Consider the following 18,915-nt stretch of genomic DNA (forward strand, 5'->3'; position numbering starts at 1 on the left):
CTGTTTATACAGGACAACGTGAGAATTTCAATTAGCTTATTTTATCAGAAATTTATTTCACTGATACATGATAATAGCTTGCAGATATCTGTCATTGTTTTTTTTTATAAATTTTTTTTGCTTTTCCTTTATCAGACATAAATACAACTGGCATGACACAAAAAACCGTCAACCACCACCCTTCGTCTCCCCACCTCCTCCCCCCTCCCACCAAATCACATTTTCATCCTCCGTTCCATCAGGCTTGACAACGCTTCTCCGTGGATCCCAGAATGCTGAATCACAAACCCAATTAAATCCGCCCCCCAACAAAAGCAACCAGGTACCCCACCGCCTCCGGTTCACAGTCCTCCATGGTATCGTCTCCATTTCCCCCACATACTATGAAACTTCTTAGGGCACCCCCTTACCTTATACGTGACCCTCTCTGCTGCCATGTATAGGTCCATACCCCTTCTCCACTCATCGAGCCCTGGTGGGGTGGGGGCCCCCCACGCCTTCACCACATCCCTCTTAGCTACCACCATAGCCAGAACTAGAAAAATCAGGAGCGGGCGATTCAGGTCAATATCATTCGTAATACCTAGCAGGACCAACTTTGGATCTAATGGTAGGGTGACCTCTAAAACCTCACCCACATCCTTCAGGACCCCTGCCCAGTACCGTTGTATGTCTGTGCACTGCCAAACAATGTGGAAGAAATACCCCCTCTCCTGTCCACATCTGAGGCATCTTGTGTCGTTGGCCCTCCCCATTCAGTGTAGGCGTGCCCTATCGTAATAGACCCTATGCAGGATTTTGAACTGGATAAGTCGTAGGCGGGACTTGATGGCCACTTCCCTCGGGTACATCAGGGCTGTGTCCTAGTCCACAGTATCCAACTCCCCAACATCCTGCTCCCAGGATTCTCCAAGTTTTACTAGCCCATCTGGGGCATTATTGATCAGTGTTTTGTAGGTCAGGGAGACTGCTTGCACGGAATGTGTTCCTGTAACAATCGCCCCTCCAGTGGTGCATGCTCCAGCAAGGGCCCCACCAGCGTCTCCTCCGCCCTCCACGCATGTCGCAGCTGCGCATATCTATTAGCGTCATGAGACCTCACGGTGATTTGTGCACTATATAAGAACATATGACATTTGACATTTGACATAGCACTGTGTGTGGTGCAGCCCAAATTCCACCCTCAAGACCTGGAAGGACTTCAGTTCCCCTCTCTTCAACAAGTCCCCCAATATGGAGATACCAATGTCGTCCCACCTCTGGAACCCACGGAGTTTGTGTAACTCCTTCAGCCAAGTACAGTGCCATATCGGGGTCTGCTTCGTCGGTGTGTGTTTCCAGCCTATCGCCTTAGTCGCCCGCTCCCAAATCTCCAACGTAACCTTGGTGGCTGAAAGTAGCCGTTCCATCCCCTTGCCTCCATATATATAGTAGAGGTAGGCGCGCCGCACCATGGTTCTCCTCTCTAGGCCGTATGTGGGGTGCATCGCCGGGGCATGCAACCATTCATTAATGGGAGAGAGATGTTCCACCCAGTAATAGGCTTCAATGTTCGGCAGCGAAATTCCGCCATTATACTGGTTCAGCTGCAGAGTTCCCAGTGCTATCCTGGACTGTTTCCCTAACCACAGCAAGGACCTCAGGTCTGCATTGATATCAGTAAAAGCCTGGGGAGGAAGCGGGAAGTATTCATTCTGGAAGGCGTACAAAAACCTCAGTAACTTAATCATTTTAAACATGGCTGCCTGGCCCAAAATCATGAGAGGGAGCGCCTTCCACCTAGCAGCATCCTCGGCAAAATTTTCTAGCACCCTCTTAACGTTCCTCTTGTATGAGAGGTTTCTATCCAGTGTCATGTACACCCCCAAATATACGAACCCCTAGTCCGTAATTTTCAGCGTCCCAGGCAGGTAGGACCAGTCCTCTCCCCCCCGGGGGTCATAGAGAATGGACTTATGCCAGTTAATCCGGTAGCCCGCATGGGCACCATAACGACCCAGTGCCGCAAACACTGCTGGAACTGTGGTGGCATGGTAAGTAATGTAAAGTAAGATGTCGTCCGCATACAACAATACTTTTTCTTGGTGAGGGTCAGATTGGTCTAGTCTAAAACCCCGAATGTCCCCATTCTGTCGGATCTCGCATGCCAGCACCTCTATGATTAGGGCAAAGAGCAACGGGGACAAGGGGCACCCCTGTCGAGTCCCCCGCCGTATAGGGAAATCCTCGGACAACACCCCGTTAACTTTAACTCTAGCTCTCGGCTCCGTATACAACAGCCACTGCCTGAACTTAGGTCCAAAACCGAACCTGAACAACACTGCTTTAAGGAAGGGCCAATGTACCGCATCAAGCGTTTTTTCGGCGTCTAGGGATAAAAACAGGTGAGGGTCCTGTCGTGTCTGCACCTCCATCAACCAGTTATGGGTCCTTCTGAGGTTCAGTCTGGTTGCTCTATCCGGCAGAAAACCTGTCTGGCCTAAATGGACCAGGTCAGGGATTACCCTTCCTAATCTAAGGGCTAAAATTGTCACCAGGAGTTTAACCTCCACGTTCAAGAGCGATATGGAGCAGTACGACGCGCAGTCCTCTGGGGGCTTACCGTCCTTAAATATCGGAATGATCGTGGCCATGCCTAAGTCTTGTGGTAGCCTACCCTCCTGCGCACCTCCCTCAAACAGCGCCAATAAGTGGTGAGCCAGGAGGTCCGCAGTTTTTTTGAAAAATTCGGCTGGAAACCCGTTGGGGCCAGGGGATTTCCCCAGACGAAGTTTAGCCAAGGCCTCCTTAATTTCATCTATGGTTATACCCCCCTCCAGATCCAGCTAACCGTCCTCTGGCAGAGCAGGGATGTCGATTCGGGCCATGTATCGCAGCACGTCCTCTTGCGTACCCAGGTTCTGAGCCTCATAAAAAGTCCTGTAGTAAGCAGCAAAGGACTGAGCTATCTGTGTGTCTGTATGCCACAGCCGCCCCTTGTCATCTCGTATCCGCTCCACCCACCGGGCATCTCTCTCTTTCCTGCTCAACCATGCCAGTAGTCTTCCCAATTTGTCCCCTACATCGTAACAGCCTATGTAGAGTCGCCAGCGCCTGCGCTTTAGCCTCTCCCGTCGCCACATCCTTGTATTGTTTCTGCGCATCCCGAAGCTGCCTAAGAGTTCGTGAGTCATTATCGACCACATGATCACGCTCCAGGTCCAAAATCTGAGCTTCCAGAGTCTGTACCTCCTCCTGCACTTTCCTCTTTTCCCAGGCTATTCTGTTCTGGGCTCTGTCTCGCAGAACCGCCTTAAGGGCTTCCCAGAGGACTACCCCCAACGAGACCGAGCCCTCATTCTCAGCTATGTAGACCTTCACATCCGTTCTTAGGCCCTTCAGTAGATCCTTATTCTGTATATCCCAAGCCGTTAGCCGCCAGTTCGTAGTCCCCCGCGCCTGTCGCCCCCCACCTGTATCAGGAGAGGCGAGTGATCCGAGCTACCCCTTGCTTGGTACTCCGCCCTGTCCTCCACACATAGTACCTGCCTGGACATAAAAATGTAGTCTAGTCTAGAATACACCTTATGGGCTCCCGAAAAATACGAGTAGATGCTATCGTCAGGATGTAACCACCTCCATACGTCCACTAACCTCAGAGTGGAGATAGCACGGACCAGGGGAGTCATGGGCACGTCCCTAGGTCTACCTCCTGACCTGTCTTGTGCAGATGACATAACATCATTAAAGTCCCCCCATCACCTGCAGGGTCTCCGATGTGGTCAGTAAAATGACTTTGATACTCGACAGTGTCCTAGCATGTAGTTTCGGCGGCGCATAAACGGAAATAATCGTAGGCTCTTGTCGTCCCCAGGTTCCCCGCACCCTCACATAAGTCCCCATAGGATCCGTTCAAGTCTGTGCAACCATAAAGGGGGGAGTCTTCTTAATCAGGATGGCAACCCCCCTGGAGCCCATTGTATACCCCGCATGCGCCAGAACTCTGTAGGGACCCCTAGCCAGGAAACCACATTTGGTGCCTCGGGGGTGCTTCTCCTTCAACAGGACGATATCAGGCCAAGTTCGTTTCACATAGGCTTGTACCAATCCTCTTTTGACTTTGTTGCCCAGCCCATTCACATTCCAAGTGAGTACTGAAGTCCCCCCTCTAGTCTGGACCTCAGCCTCGGGACTACTCAGTGGTTTACAGGGCATCGTACCGCAAAACTCCCATTTACAGAGGGAGTAAGGTTCCGGGAGCTCAGGTGGGAATGACGGGCCCAATCATGACATGCTAAAACAGACCCCCCCCAGCAAACATCCCCAACTTCAATGTTAACTTGTCTAGATCCATCCTCCCACCCAATCCCAAAAAAGAAGTAACATTCCCCTCGCTTCTCCCCCACCACACATCCCTCTCCCCTTCAGTCCCATCGCCATCTTAAGACAGAGATTGGGCCTTCCAGGTGAAGGAGGTCTATCGCCCTCCCAATCTGACCCCCAAGAAATCTGCTCAGAAATCGTTACCCAAAAAAACCTACATATGCATACTTGCTAGCAAAGTCAGACAGTAAAGAAAATTAGACCAGATAATCAAGCAAATTGTAAGGGGTTGTCCAACTTGCGTGCTCCCCGGCCACTGAGTCCATAGTCGATCAGCCCATCTTGTTCCATGTTCACGAGTTAGAGTCCAGTGGGTCCCCTTGCGAAGCCCCCGCTTCCTGCAACGGGCCCTGTTCCAAAGCGTTGATCGCCACCACCAGGGAATGTAGAGATTGTCCTTCCACGTCATCCCCTTACGAAGAAGTACCACCTGGCTCCTCCTCCCCCTCCGACCTTGCGTTTCCACCAAGACAGCGAAACCCGGAAACCGACAACCGGTCGGGGTCTAGGGAGGCCGAGCTCCGCCGCCGCATCCGCATTGATCCTTTAACAGGGTAGGGGGAAGACATCACAGTTCTACTGCTGTGTGTCTGCCTCGGTCTCTGTGGCTTAGGCGACCATCTCGAGTTCTCCGTGGGTTTCCCGGCATCCGATGCCCTCCGTGCCCCAGTCTCCAGTCTTGGCAAGGAGGGGCGCTCCTCTAGCCACTGCCATGCGTCCTCCGGGTGCGTAAAGAAGTATGATCGCTCCTTGTAGATGACTTGGCGGGGAAGAGAAGCATGTACTGAATGCGGAGATCCCTCAATTTAGCTTTCACCACGTCAAAGGAGTGCCTCTGTTTCTGCACCTCCTGGCTGTAGTCCGGAAATATCATGATTTGTGTGTTCTCCAGTCGGATTTCCGCTAGCCTTCGCGCTTCTCTTAAGATCATGTCTCTATCCACGGAATTCAGGAAGCGTGTGATGACCGGCCGCGGCCTAGTACCCACTGGCGGCTTTGCCAGCAGTGCCCGATGAGCCCGCTCTATCACAAAGCAGGTCGAGAACTTATCTTCCGGAAAAGTGCGCAGCAGCCAGGAGCTTCCCTAAAGCCCACAAAGGGAAGGTTATTACGGCGGACTTCCAGAGGAGTTGTTTATGCGAGGATTGGAGTTCCGCCATGCTCTTCTTTAAATCCTGAATGCTGTCTTCGGCCTCCCCGAGCTGCGTCTCAGCCATTGTCACTCGCTCCGTCAAGTTCCGAAAGTCCTGCCGCAGAAGCGTGACCTCGGAGCCCACCTCTCCGACCTTGAGTTCCAGGGCCACCCTGGAAGCCTGTATGTCCTCTTACGATGCTTGTATAGCTCCCATCAAGAGGGCCGGGTCTGTGCGCACTCCCGGCGAGTCAGTCTCTGGGGGGAGAGGCGTTGTGGTGTAACGGTCCAGAGTCCCCTGTCTGGGGGTTCTGGTCTCTCTATCTTTTTTCCCCATGGTGTGTCCTCCACCGCAGTGGTGCGGCCGGGTCCCTGTCGTCGGTTGACTCCTCCGGTTCTTGCCGCCGCTTACCCTCCTCACCGCCTCTCTTCAGGGCAGCCCTTTAAGTACAGCTTCTCACCAGACGACCCCCGACGCCCTTCTTTTAGCCACTTCAGTGAGCCCTCCGGAGCTTCTTCTCTAGGCTCTGGGGGAGGAAGGAGGAAAGGGCACTGTAGACACAACCGGGCACCAAGGGCAGAGTAGATATCTCGTCCTCCCAGCCAACTTCTCAGCCAATAGTCCCCCGAGGCTCTCCTCGGCTGCAGCTGGGGGCCTCGAGCGAGCAACTCCTGCTCTGAATAGTCCTCACCCGGCTCTAGAGTTACAGCCGGCACTCCGTCGTCAGTGCCCCTCTTCTTTCACCTTCCAGACTCCCATGTCCTTGAGGAGGGCAAATCAAACCCTCAGGTCTGTTCAGGTCAATCTCCTTCCCCGCAGTCCCCAGCCACGATTGGCGGAGGTCGCCAAGCTGAATCACTGGCCCTCCTCAACAGGGCCGCTCTGTCGTGGGACTGCACACTGCAGCTCCGAGATCTCCATAGGCCTCAGGAGCTCTCTCGCTGCCGATGCATATAGGCCGGAGGGGAGGGGGGTCGCCGAGCGGTATCACTGGCCCTCCTCCACAGGGCCACTCCGTCGTGGGCCTTCACCCGCAGCTCCGGGACCTCCGTATGCCTCAGGGACTCTCCCGCTGCCAAAGCATAGTGGCTGGGGGGGCCCGCCCGCCCGCTAGCATCCACGCCCGCACAGGGTTTGAGCCGTCTCCCCCGCACACCCGTCCACTGCTGAGTTACTGTAAAAGGTGCTCCTCAATCGGCCCCGGGTCTGTTGCCTCCGCCGATCTCTCTCACCCTCGCCTGGCTGCTCGCACTACAGCCTGCGCCAAGCTGCACAGGCCTCCAGGCCCCGCCCGGTCTCACCTCCTCTGCGGTCGGGGCCGCAGCTTCTCCTGTCCGGGGCCGTGGCGCATCCGGGCCGCCTGTTCTCCGCTGCCTCTACCGTCCATTCAGTAGTCCGCAGACTCCCGGAGGCCGGGTCCTGGCAGGCCGCAGCATCCTCTGATGGTCCTTGTCACCGGCCGGATCAGTGCGGCGCCATCTTAGACCGCGCTGTCGGTATCCCATGCCCGTCTCCCCCACCCTCTTCAGCGTGGTCTCCTGGTGGCTATTTCCCCACCAAGATCACCGGAGTGCTCTGGGACCCTTTCAGAGTCCAAATCTCAGGTTGTCAGGACAATGGGCTGTCCTATTATTAGGCGGATCTGTAAGGGCAGCCAGGAGCTCCGTAGGCTCACGTCCTACCCGGCCATGTTGTTGGCCATGACGACCCAGATCACGATCGTGAGCAAGGTGCTAGGAGCACTGAAACGCGTAGATCGTGTTGTTTTCATGCTAAAGCTGAAAAGATCTTAATAAATGAAACTGTGGAACTCAGAGGGAGTGCGCCCATTACTTTGTGGTAATTCGCGGAGGAGTGTTGAATATATATATATATATATATATATATATATATATATATATATATATATATATATATATATATTACCTACTGGCGGTCGCCAGTAGGTATATATAGTTAGGATTTTTTCTCTATGGAATTTTTGAAAATTCTATGTCTAATAACTTTGGCGTTTGTGGACGGAATTGGCTGAAATTTTCAGGAAAATGGCACATTTTGTTTCTGAGCAGCCCTTGAAAATTTGGGGGGGGGTTCGTCAAGGGGGGGGCCGAGAAAAAAGGGGGGTCCCAAAACGTGTTTTTAACATTGAGTTTTCCATAGGGCGGTTGGCCTCACTTTTAGCCCGAACGGCTGAATGGATTTGCACGAAACTTGGCAAAATTGTAGGGACTGGTAGCCCGATGTGCCTTTTGTAGGCCTCAATATATGTGCTACAGTGGATTTTGAGAAATTAACGTTTAAAAAAAGATATATATCTGTAACAGCGGACCGGGCAGCGCTCCAGTACGCGTACTTTTCGCGCAACGGAGCTTTGCGAAGCGAAGCTGATTGGTTCTCCGGCGTCTGTAAACATTCCAAACAGTCCGTAGCGGCCGCCATCTTGTCTCTCGGTAGGATCGAGAGACAAGAGGAGGCCAAAGCGAAGGGGCAAATGACCATAAGGGGGCATAGTAGATCCTCGCTGACCCCCTAGGTTTGATGTGGAGGTTTTAAAAGGGCCCCGCGGGGCAAAAAAAAAAAATAATAATAATAATCGAACGGCTGAATGGATTTGCACGAAACTTGGTAAAATATTAGGGACTGGTAGCCCGATGTGCCTTTGCTAGGTCTCAATATATGTGCTCCAGTGGATTTTGAGAAATTAACGTTCAAAAAAAGATATATATCTGTAACAGCGCTCCGCTTTGCGTAACTGAGGTTTGCGAAGCTGATTGGTCATTCTGTCACTAGGCTATAGTTGGGCTACATCTGGCTGATATTTGGGCTACATTTGTTTTTTTTGTCTCTGGCGGCCATCTTTGGGCTACATTGGGCTACATTGGGCTTCATTGGGCTTCATTGGGCTACATTGGGCTACATTTGGGCTCCAACATATATATAGGCCAATGTAGCCCAATATATATTTTTCAAAGTTAATTTTCGTAAAAACCACTGGAGCATATATCTTGAGACATAGCAAAGGCACATCGGGCTACCAGTCCCTACAATTTTGCCAAGTTTCGTGGAAATCCATTCAGCCGTTCGAGCTAAAAGTGAGTCCAACCGCCCTATGGAAATGAAGGAAATGAATGGGTAATTTGTAATTAGCAAATAGCTCATCGCAAACTAGGAATGGTAAAGAATCGCTATTTATTCCTTAAAGTTCGCTATTTAGGAAATGCAAAAAACTTTGATGATACATATGGCGGTTCATCTCTAACAAGATAAGAAGCATAGGGATAGATTTATGATGACTGGCGCATCACCAGGGATGTGTTAGTCATTCTGTGCCGCTGTTCCGTCACCTATGGTGTGCTGCATTTACAATGCGGCGCATCATGGGGCAAAAACAGCACAGATGCGTGATGTATCTGTGCCGTAAAGGTGGCGCATTGCTGGAGTTGTATCGCAAGTGTGATGAAGCTCCAGCAAGGGTCGGGGGTGCCCCTGTCGCAGGGTTTCTGTTCTCACACAGAACTGTGGACAGAGGATTGGAACCTCGGCGAATTAGGGTGTCCCAAAACTCACCTTAGTAATCAAAAACCCCTTAGCAAGCTAGGTACAGTGTCATATTGGATATAACAAACTCTCAATGTTTAGACAATCCAGAATATGAACTTATAGTACCTCAGGATACGTGGAACTCGTTATATATTTTTTAGAAACCAGAACATGGAGTTAAGAAGAACACATGTGTATTTGAAATGTTTATTTACTAATGCCGTCTTCTCAGGCGTAGTATCTTAGATAATACAAGTACACATATTATCAGTAGCAAAATTACCAGCATAATTACTAGTACATAAAAAGCGAATGGTGACAGTATGTTAACATGCTGTAAATGAATAAGAGTTAGCAACACTTATAAGCAGCCACGGGCCGTGGAGGGAGTTACGGTGGGGCAGGGAGGCGGGGAGGGGGAGGGGCAGGGTGGAGAGGGCTCCACCCTGCCCCTCCCCCTCCCCGCCTCCCTGCCCCACCGTAACTCCCTCCACGGCCCGCGGCTGCTTATATCTCACCCTCCCTAATACACATATTATATAATTTGCTAAGAAGGTCTGTTTGTGTTGGTTTAGGGCGTGCCCATACTTTAGTGTCTTAGATTTGAAGGAATCACATCAGCATACACCAGCTCTCTCTTCATGTGAACCGCATCAACTGTGTGTTGTGTATGTGTGTTCGGCAAAGCAATATAAAACCCGCCTCATGCCCAGAATTGGCAGAAGCTGCACTTATGTTATGAGTATGAAGTCGTGGAGATCAGACCTCATAACAATTCTGTATCGTGTTGTTCTTGAAACTTCAGCACTCGCTGTACAGATATAGTTTAACAAGCAAAGCAGATAGTAGAGCAATAACATATTATTCTCATGTAAACCACGATGAACTACTAGGTTGAAAGCTAAAGCAACAACTAAGTGTCGTGTGCAGAAGTTGCAAAAAAGGAAAAATGGCGTTTAAACCGGTAATGAGCCCATGCTAACTTAACACGGTGTAAAGATATCCAGGACCTAGATGACACCTCCCCATGATCCGGAAACGAACTGAATAAGATAATAGAAGTGCCATCTCATGAGAGCAGATTGCAACTTTATATGTGGACGGTCCGCAAGGTAAAACATTAAAAACTAGGAAAATTTAATGCTAAAGAAAAATAAAACAGCCAAGTACTTTATCGAGTGTTAAGCCAATAGGCAAGCTAAATAATAAAAACTTGACAAATAAGTCAATGAATTGTCAATGAAATGCTAGTACTCAGCATATCAAACATGAAAAAGGTCTATGACATAACTGTGTATGCAAAATAAGCTGCAACAGCCTCCAATAGGAAGTCACCGTCTTCATCCGAAAAGAGTTCAGCCATCCAATTTAAAAGCGGAAAAGAACATACGTGCTCTCCCAGCACCGGATCCTCTATCACCATCAGAGGACAGCTCGGTGGGTTTTCAAGAAAGCTCTGTTCCAAGAAAGACTGTGTTGCCGCCAGTAAATTCCAGGGACCAATTAGTCCATGCATCAATGCCACAGCCATAATCCTTTCGCCAGGACAAACCAACTCGTGAGTAATGATAGGAGTCATCAGCTGATTAAAGTCGACGTCAGGAGAAACCGGTCCGCAGAGACACAAATCAATGGCCCAATCGAAATCACAGGTCAGGCAGTGAAATACAGGCTGGACACAGGTGAAGTAGGAGAATCGAAAAGATAATCCATATGCCGTGCTTAATATCGCCAACGGCATTGTGCCATAATATTCTAGCATGCGATTGCGGAACAGTGTCAGCAGCTGCAGGGCGGGAGCTTGCACAGGAGGGACATCCATATTTAAAAATGTAAAAAAGCACAAGAGCGTCCGCTGGTAATGCAAGTAAAAATGGGAATCCACGAAGCAGAGTGGAAAAAATAGAATGAAAGAAAGCAGGGATGACTCCAAAGATTTTCTCAAATGAAGTCACGAGACCACTGTTAACAACTTTAAAAAAGTGCGCCAGGGCCTTTGTGGAGGACGCGTTAAAGATAGTCCGAACCATCTTGCTGAAATGGAAAGGCAAATCTGTATTGAAAAGGGTCTGCACCTCTGTACGGGTGTTCGCTATGTGAAGCACGAAAGTTTCACGGGCCGAACTCAAGGCCACCTCTCTCTGAGACAAAAGAGCTCTTATTCTTGCTATGCCGTTGAAATGTGCTCCCAAGGTTGGTATTTGTGGCGAGATTGAAAACTCCCTATGTTCATGTGTGGGAGGAAATAGAACATTTCTGCAGCAAATAACCCGTTCACTTACTGTTACGATAAAAGGAATACTTTTAATTAACCCAGAACAATCTTCATTATTGAGCATCAAATAACTACCATTTTCCAACAACTTGAACGTGGGGATGATAGCAGGAACTGGCGTGCCTTGCAACACGCAAGCCATATTTGGTCGGTGTTTGTTGCATGAACCGTGTAACTGTATGTGCCTACACATTAGTGAATGATCTGGCGTCTCAGTGCATTCCTCTCCATTCAGATAAACTTCTTGATCATCTTTGAAACATCTGTATGTGTATGGAAGCGACCAGACCTCATGAAGAAAAGCACTACCTAAAGGTTCATAACAACCTATTGGTATATATTTCATACAATTTGAAAACTTATATAAAGCAAAAGGCAGCGTTATTAAACCGTGGATAAGGCACGTTGCCAAAAAACCCGCAATCCTCTGCTGATGATGTCACTGAGCATGTCATGAATGATGTAATATGTGACATCATCAGCAGTGGATTACGGGTAATAGTATCTCTAGTTTACTCCCCTATAGCTGTCTTTCTTTTAACATAAGTGTCTGTTTCCTTCCCTTATACTTACTGTTCTTTTTTTTAAAAAAAAATTTTGGTTCACTTCCGGTTCGCGTACCGGCGAGCGAACTGGGAAGCGAACTACGAGAAATAGAGATTGGCACAGTTCCAAATATTGTACCAATTTTTTAATAACGGGAGGTAGTTCTGAAAAGAACTTTTTTTTTTATTGTTTTTGTTGTTTTATATTTTTTTTATTATTTTTCTGAACATTTTTTTAATTTTTTTGAATTTTTCTGAACAGTTTTATATTTTTTTGGGTTTTTCTTGGAGGGGGCAATGAAAACGATTCATTGTAAAGGGCTCAACAGGAGCAACAAAATAAAAAAAAAGTATTTATTATTTGGGGCGTTTCGTACAAACTTGCATATGATTGTCAATAGCTCTGTTGATCAGAGTGATGCTACTTTCTCTGTAGCAAATGAATCCATTGCAATGTACGCAGACTTGTTTTACTTCACCAAATCTCATTTGTATATTTGGCACCATCTCCCTGCCCTCTGGTCCCGTTACTTCCGGTACAACAGATCTTCTGGCCATAATAGGGAGATTATCTAGGTCGTTCCGAAACTGTGCAGCACTGTAGTTGTTAGGATGCCACCTAGTCATATGGCGATGCATTGTGTAGTTTCCGAAACTGTATTTTTTGTCGGTCCCTCTGGACAGTCTATCTTGACATATAAGGCAAGTTACGTATCTTGCATTTACTTTTTTCTGACCTTTGGGAATTTTAAAAAATTGCCAAATGAAGTTTTCTTTCCGGTGAGACGTCCTGGGCTCCTCAGGCAAAAACTGCCTCTCTTCGTGCTCGTCGTCCTGTTCCTCTTCTTCCTCTTCTTGTTGAATTATAACTTGAGCAGGTGGTCCACTCTTCCTTGGATGTGGTGGAGGTGGTGGGGAAGCACCAGCTGAAGCTACTAAAGAAGCCATTGCTCACTGGTAACAAAGGGTCTTTCTCTCACAATGATGAAAGTCAGAGTGAGGAAAGAAGGAGGGATTTTCATCATTTGGGAAAAACAAGAGTTCTCAACCAATGAAAAGTGTTCATTTTAGATTATATGACCTAGTCTTACATCATTAGGAAACCAAAAGTGAAATGAACCAATGAAAAGTGTTATTACCAAGTCACATGACCTGCTGTGTTTACGTTAAGCGCTTTGCAGGGCCTCCCGGTTTGCTTCCAGAAACCTGCGCTTTGCGACTCGCTTCGCGTACCAGTTCGCTAACGTAGCACGTCATATGACGTATCACGCGACAACGTGAAACGTCATGCGGACGGGAGGCGTCACGATGTTGTTTTCTAACGCGGCAGTTGCGGTAAAGAAACGTTTACCGGCGCGCGGTCTATTTCGCGGCATCAAGGTCAGCTAACGGGAAGCTTCCCGATTCGCGAAGCGGGAACGAAGAAAAAAAAATATTTAAAAAAAAAATTATTCATAAACATATAAAATATATTTTTGGATTTAAAGAAGAATACATTTTACAGCTACAGATATTAGCTGTTAAAAAACCAATGAAATTCACTGAAAAAACCATAGGTTATAGACCATATATAGTTAGGAATTAGCATTTACAAAACCTTGAAAATTTACTGAAAAAACCATAGGTTATAGACCATATATAGTTAGGAATTAGCATTTAAAAAACCTTATTTTACTCACACAAAACCATTGAAATTCCATATATAGTTAGTTGCACTAACTATATATCGCGCACCCGCAATCCACTGCTGATTAAGTCACATATTACATCATTCATGACATGGTCAGTGACATCACTGATGACATCACTGATGACATCTCAAATGACATCACTGATGACATCACTGATGACATCACTGATGACAACATCCAGTGACGGTATGTTTCTGTAAAGTTAAAATGTGTCTTACATATTGAAGAATGAGTGGAAGTATAAGTGTCTGGACAAAGGATTTAGTAGGTGCATGACTGAATGTATGAGTGAGTGATTAAATGTGTCTCACTGAGTGCATGGGTTAGTGACTAAACTGTCTTAATTTGTGCATCATTATGTCTGTTGTTCTGTAAACTGCTGCATGTGTTGATCAGTAGCTATATGATTAACTATATGGGTTACTGATTGATTGTCCAAGTATTTGTATGGGAGACTGAGTGTGTGTGTGGCTGGCTGGGAGGTGTGTGACTCTGTGCAGATCAATGTGTACTTGTATCAATGATTGTATAAGAAGGTAAGTATGTGTTAGTATATGTTTGAAAATGTAAGGTGCTCTATGTTTAACTGTATAGACAAGAAAATGGAAGTGTCATTGATTCTTTACAGGACTGACTAGGTGTGTGAGTAACTCCATGGATGAGTGGCAGACTGTGAGTGTCTGTATAGGTGTATGAGTGCATATGATAGTGTTGTAAAGATGAGTGATTGTATGTATGAATGATTGTATGGGTGAATGAGTGAATGTGTGTGTAGACATAGGAATCAGTGAGTGCGTATGTAGTAACTAGTATTGGTGTGTCAATGGTTTCAAAAATTATACTCTGTATTTAACACTGGGTGAAACAGAGGTTATATTAAAATGTGAGGAGATGCATTGTATTGTCACATGAATGATATCATCAGTGATGTGGTCATTGATGTCAAATGAGATGTCATCAGTGATGTCATCAGTGATGTCATTTGAGATGTCATCAGTGATGTCATCAGTGATGTCACTGACCATGTCATGAATGATGTAATATGTGACATCATCAGCAGTGGATTGCGGGTGCGCGATATATAGTTAGTGCAACTAACTATATATGGAATTTCAATGGTTTTGTGTGAGTAAAATAAGGTTTTTTAAATGCTAATTCCTAACTATATATGGTCTATAACCTATGGTTTTTTCAGTGAATATATATATATATATATATATATATATATATATATATATATATATATATATATATATATATATATATATTTATTGAACGCTGGAACCTGACCGCCGAAGGTAGCGGTAACGACAGGCGTAGACCTCGTCTTCGATACCAGGTGTTTAGTCAAATCATAAACACCAAAGAAGCCACATCACAGGAATCATTGCCAGCAATCCATATTTAATTTTGTTTAGAAAGCAAGAGCGAGTGCCCTCCCTGACGCGTTTCGCTCCGCAGGCGGAGCTTGATCACATGACGCGTCAGGAGTAGGCAGTGCATTAAATTCAAGTTAAAAGCCCAAGCGCCTAAAGAAACAGGACGCAAGGGTTGCAACAAAGCAAAAAGGCATACATTTTAAAGTTGAAGCAATAGTGCCATTCAAATTGTGTTTTACATCTATGTACAAGGGGACAGAAGTAAGAGCATAGTGCTCAAATGTCATGTCAAAAAAGAACGTTACATAATTAAATATAACGGCCACTCTCAGCGAGTAAAGTGCAGATTATACGTTAATCTTGTCAACATAATGACCACAAACTAAAGTTTTCCTAGAATGTAAAGCAAAACTGATACACCACAAATGAAAATAAACAGTATGCTTAAACCATCAAATGTAAATGCATCCAAACATTCTGTTCACCATTGGTCAAAAAAGAATTGAATACATTCTCCCTGAGCAAAACTATTGACAACCCCTGTCATAAACACAATATATATCAAGTGACGAAAAAAGTGCCTGAGTGCTAAAGTGCAAGTGCTTAAGAACCATTTCATAATCCTATGAAATACATTATATTGGCTACAGAAGACCTGATTTGAAAAAACTATAAATACGAACAAGAAAGATACAATTTAACACTTCAAAGTGTCCCATCCCCATAAATTAATCAGAGACAGGATCATCACTAGTAGTGTAAATCGATAAAAGGAGAAACAAATCCACATCTACAAGGTCGCCCCAATGGAAGAAGCCGCAAGGTCGGTATTATGTTTCTTCAATTTATTGCAGGCAGCTACATGCAAGGTACAGCAGGGAAACAGTCATCAAGTTCTTAGCCTGCCAGACCGGTTTCAGGCATTCACTCCCTTCTTTAATGGCATTTAACTGAGGCAAGACAGTTTCTTCGCGCACTTTATCTCAACAGAGCCTGCCTCAGTGGGCATGGCTGTACTCACAGCCTTCTGGTTCTCGTAGTGCCACGTTAGTTTTTCTCAAGTGAGTCTGTCTCGTTCCTCCAGTCAAAAAATACATGGCATTTTAAACCCATGTGGGTCGATGTAAAGTCACGCTGTCTTTACCTGAAGTATTTCACAGCTGTCAGCCAGAAAACGACCTCCCAAATGCATGACACTTTTTGGCGTCACAGCGGGACCAGTGCTTGGATTATCAAGTGAGGTAGGGGAATCATTACAAGAATCAGGACCAGAGATAAGATGGCCAACAAGCATCTGGATGGGCCAAGTGGAATTGACAGTCGTGGGCACGAGGATCAAGACCAAAATGGCCAGGCTAAGGAGGACCTGAACAAGGAGAACAAGGGCAACCCAAACCAGGAGGACAAACACTAAGAGTGCCAGGACAAAAGAAGCAAGATGGACCAGGACCTGTGGTAACAAGGCTCGGAAGTTGACAGTGAGGAGAACCAGGACAAGGTGACTAGGATCAAGAACCAAAAAGGAACAAGGCCAGATAGGCACGGACTGGAGAACCAGAAAAGGCTACAATAGCCAAAAGCCTTGTGCCCCGTTTTTTGCCTTCTGTGCCACTGTTTTCGCCCTGCTTGTGCCCCGTTTTTTGCCTTCTGTGCCACTGTTTTCCTCGTCCTTGCGCCCCGTTTTTTTGCCATCTGTGCCACTGTTTTTCACCTCATTGTGCCCCGTTTTTTTGCCTTCTGTGCCAGTTTGCCCCCTCTTGTGCCCCATTTTTTTCCTTCTGTGCCACTGTTTTCCCCCTCCTTGTGCCCCGTTTTTTTTGCCTTCTGTGCCACTGTTTGCCCCCTCTTGTGCCCCGTTTTTTGCCTTCTGTGCCACTGTTTTCCCCCTCCTTGTGCCCCGTGTTTGATTTCTGTGCCACTCGTCTCCCCCACCGCTGTGTCCCCTGCAGCCCCGCCCCTCTGACTGCCCATTCGCTGCTCCCGCCTCCCACCTCCCAGCTGCTCCTCCCTCCCCCCTCCCCATATAAGCCGGACACTGCGCGGTGAGGAAAGCGACCCATGACCCTTCCAGGTGGGTCGCTCCCCCTCCGCAGAGCTCTGCCTGTGTGCCCCTGCCGCTGCTGAGGTCTCGCTGGTAAGTGTGCTTCTTATGTTTTGGTGCCCTGTTTTTATTGCCTTCCGTGCCACTGTTTTCCCCCTCCTTGTGCCCCGTTTTTTGCCTTCTGTGCCACAGTTTTCCCCCTCCTTGTGCCCCATTTTTTGCCTTCTGTGGCACTGTTTTCCCCCTCGTTGTGCCCCTTTTTTTTGCCTTCTGTGCCACTGTTTGCCCCCTCTTGTGCCCCGTTTTTTGCCTTCTGTGCCACTGTTTCCCCCCTCCTTGTGCCCCGCTTTTTGCCTTCTGTGTCACTGTTTTCCCCCTCCTTGTGCCCCGTTTTTGCCATGTGTGCCACTGTTTTCCCCCTCCTGTGCCCCATTTTTTTTGCCTTCTGTGCCACTCGTCTCCTCCGCCGTTGTGTCCCCTCCGGTCCCGCCCCCCTGACTGACCAATGCCCATTCGCTCCGCCCGCCTCCCAGCTGCTACTCCCTCCCACCTCCCAATATATGCAGGACCCTGCGCAGCAGCGCCGCTGGCTCGCTGACGGCACGCCTAAGGCAAGCCCGCCTGTGCCCGTTAGCGCCTGGACCACGCCCAACGCCAGGAACCCTGGACCCCGCACACATCACGACACCCTCCTCCGCTACGACTCCTTTAAGAACGAAAGGGGATAGGTCCATAAATAAGTGGGGAGGGCTAGACCCTTTTTAGAAGTACAACACGTAGTGCCCGGACCACAATTACTTAAACAATTATTTTAGAGGGTTAGAAAACAATTTATTATACCAACCCTCAACATAATTATTTCATGTCAATTACTTTTTACTTTTTGGATTTTCACAAATTAGCAACAGAAAACGGACTGTACACTTCAATATTTACACATCTATATATGCTTTGTACACACATAGAACCACACAATATTTACACAATAAACGATTTTTTTGCATCAAACATTACAAAAATTATAAAAACATCACAAACATCATTATCACAAACATTACAATCAACAAATGAGAGAAATCAAATTTTGGGGGAGTATAAGCAAATTAATAACTCATAAACTAATGATTCCTGGACCAGCCGGTCCTAGTATCTTGGAGATGGTAGTTTGTTCCACCCAAAAAAAGAAGACTGCCGACGCGTTTCAAGACCAGGCGCAAAGTTACTGGTCTCTCATCAGGGCTGTTAAATCTTTGTATCTACGAGATGCAAAGAGATTGTTTTACTCATCAAATTCATGGAAGTCTCTTAATTTTGATAGTAGGCTATAGCAAGCGATAAACTACATACCAAGCTTATTTGTAAGGAGGGCAGGACGGTTAACCTTCGTGGTGGCCAAAGGACTGTTCGTTATTCGTAGATGGGCAGGAGTTTCTGGGAAGTTTTAAAGAAATAAGTGAATAAATCATTCTCATGGCTTGAGTAGCTCGTTATTACCTCTCAGCAAATGAAACATACCTTTCTCGTGTGCACGTGCCGCCGACCGGCATATTTATTTGATGCGTGACACCATAAATTGTGAGCCTACAACAATTGTAAAGAAATGTTTTAGCTACGGAACGTTATTAGAGCGTAATGCACTTGAGTCAAGGGAGGATTTGCCTACCTTTCTGTAGTTTTCTTTCCTCATGCAGTTCAAGATTGTGCCTCGAACACGGTCCTATTTGAAAGAAAACGCGAGTGAAAACACTGATCGCTCAAGCGTACGGGTATGTCATGGGGGCTTCATTCGAGCTGCCAAATATTGGTAAGTTACCTGTTCTGCTACACAGCACGCCGCTACTGGGGTCTCTCGTTTTCTCTATCAAGATGGCCGACCACAGTTCTCGTTTGTTATATGCGCGACTCCACACAAGTGCATCGTGGGGCTTGTAGTCCCTTATATGACTGTG

The sequence above is a fragment of the Lissotriton helveticus genome, chromosome 10 (assembly GCF_964261635.1).
Source record: "Lissotriton helveticus chromosome 10, aLisHel1.1, whole genome shotgun sequence".
NCBI lineage: Eukaryota > Metazoa > Chordata > Amphibia > Caudata > Salamandridae > Lissotriton > Lissotriton helveticus.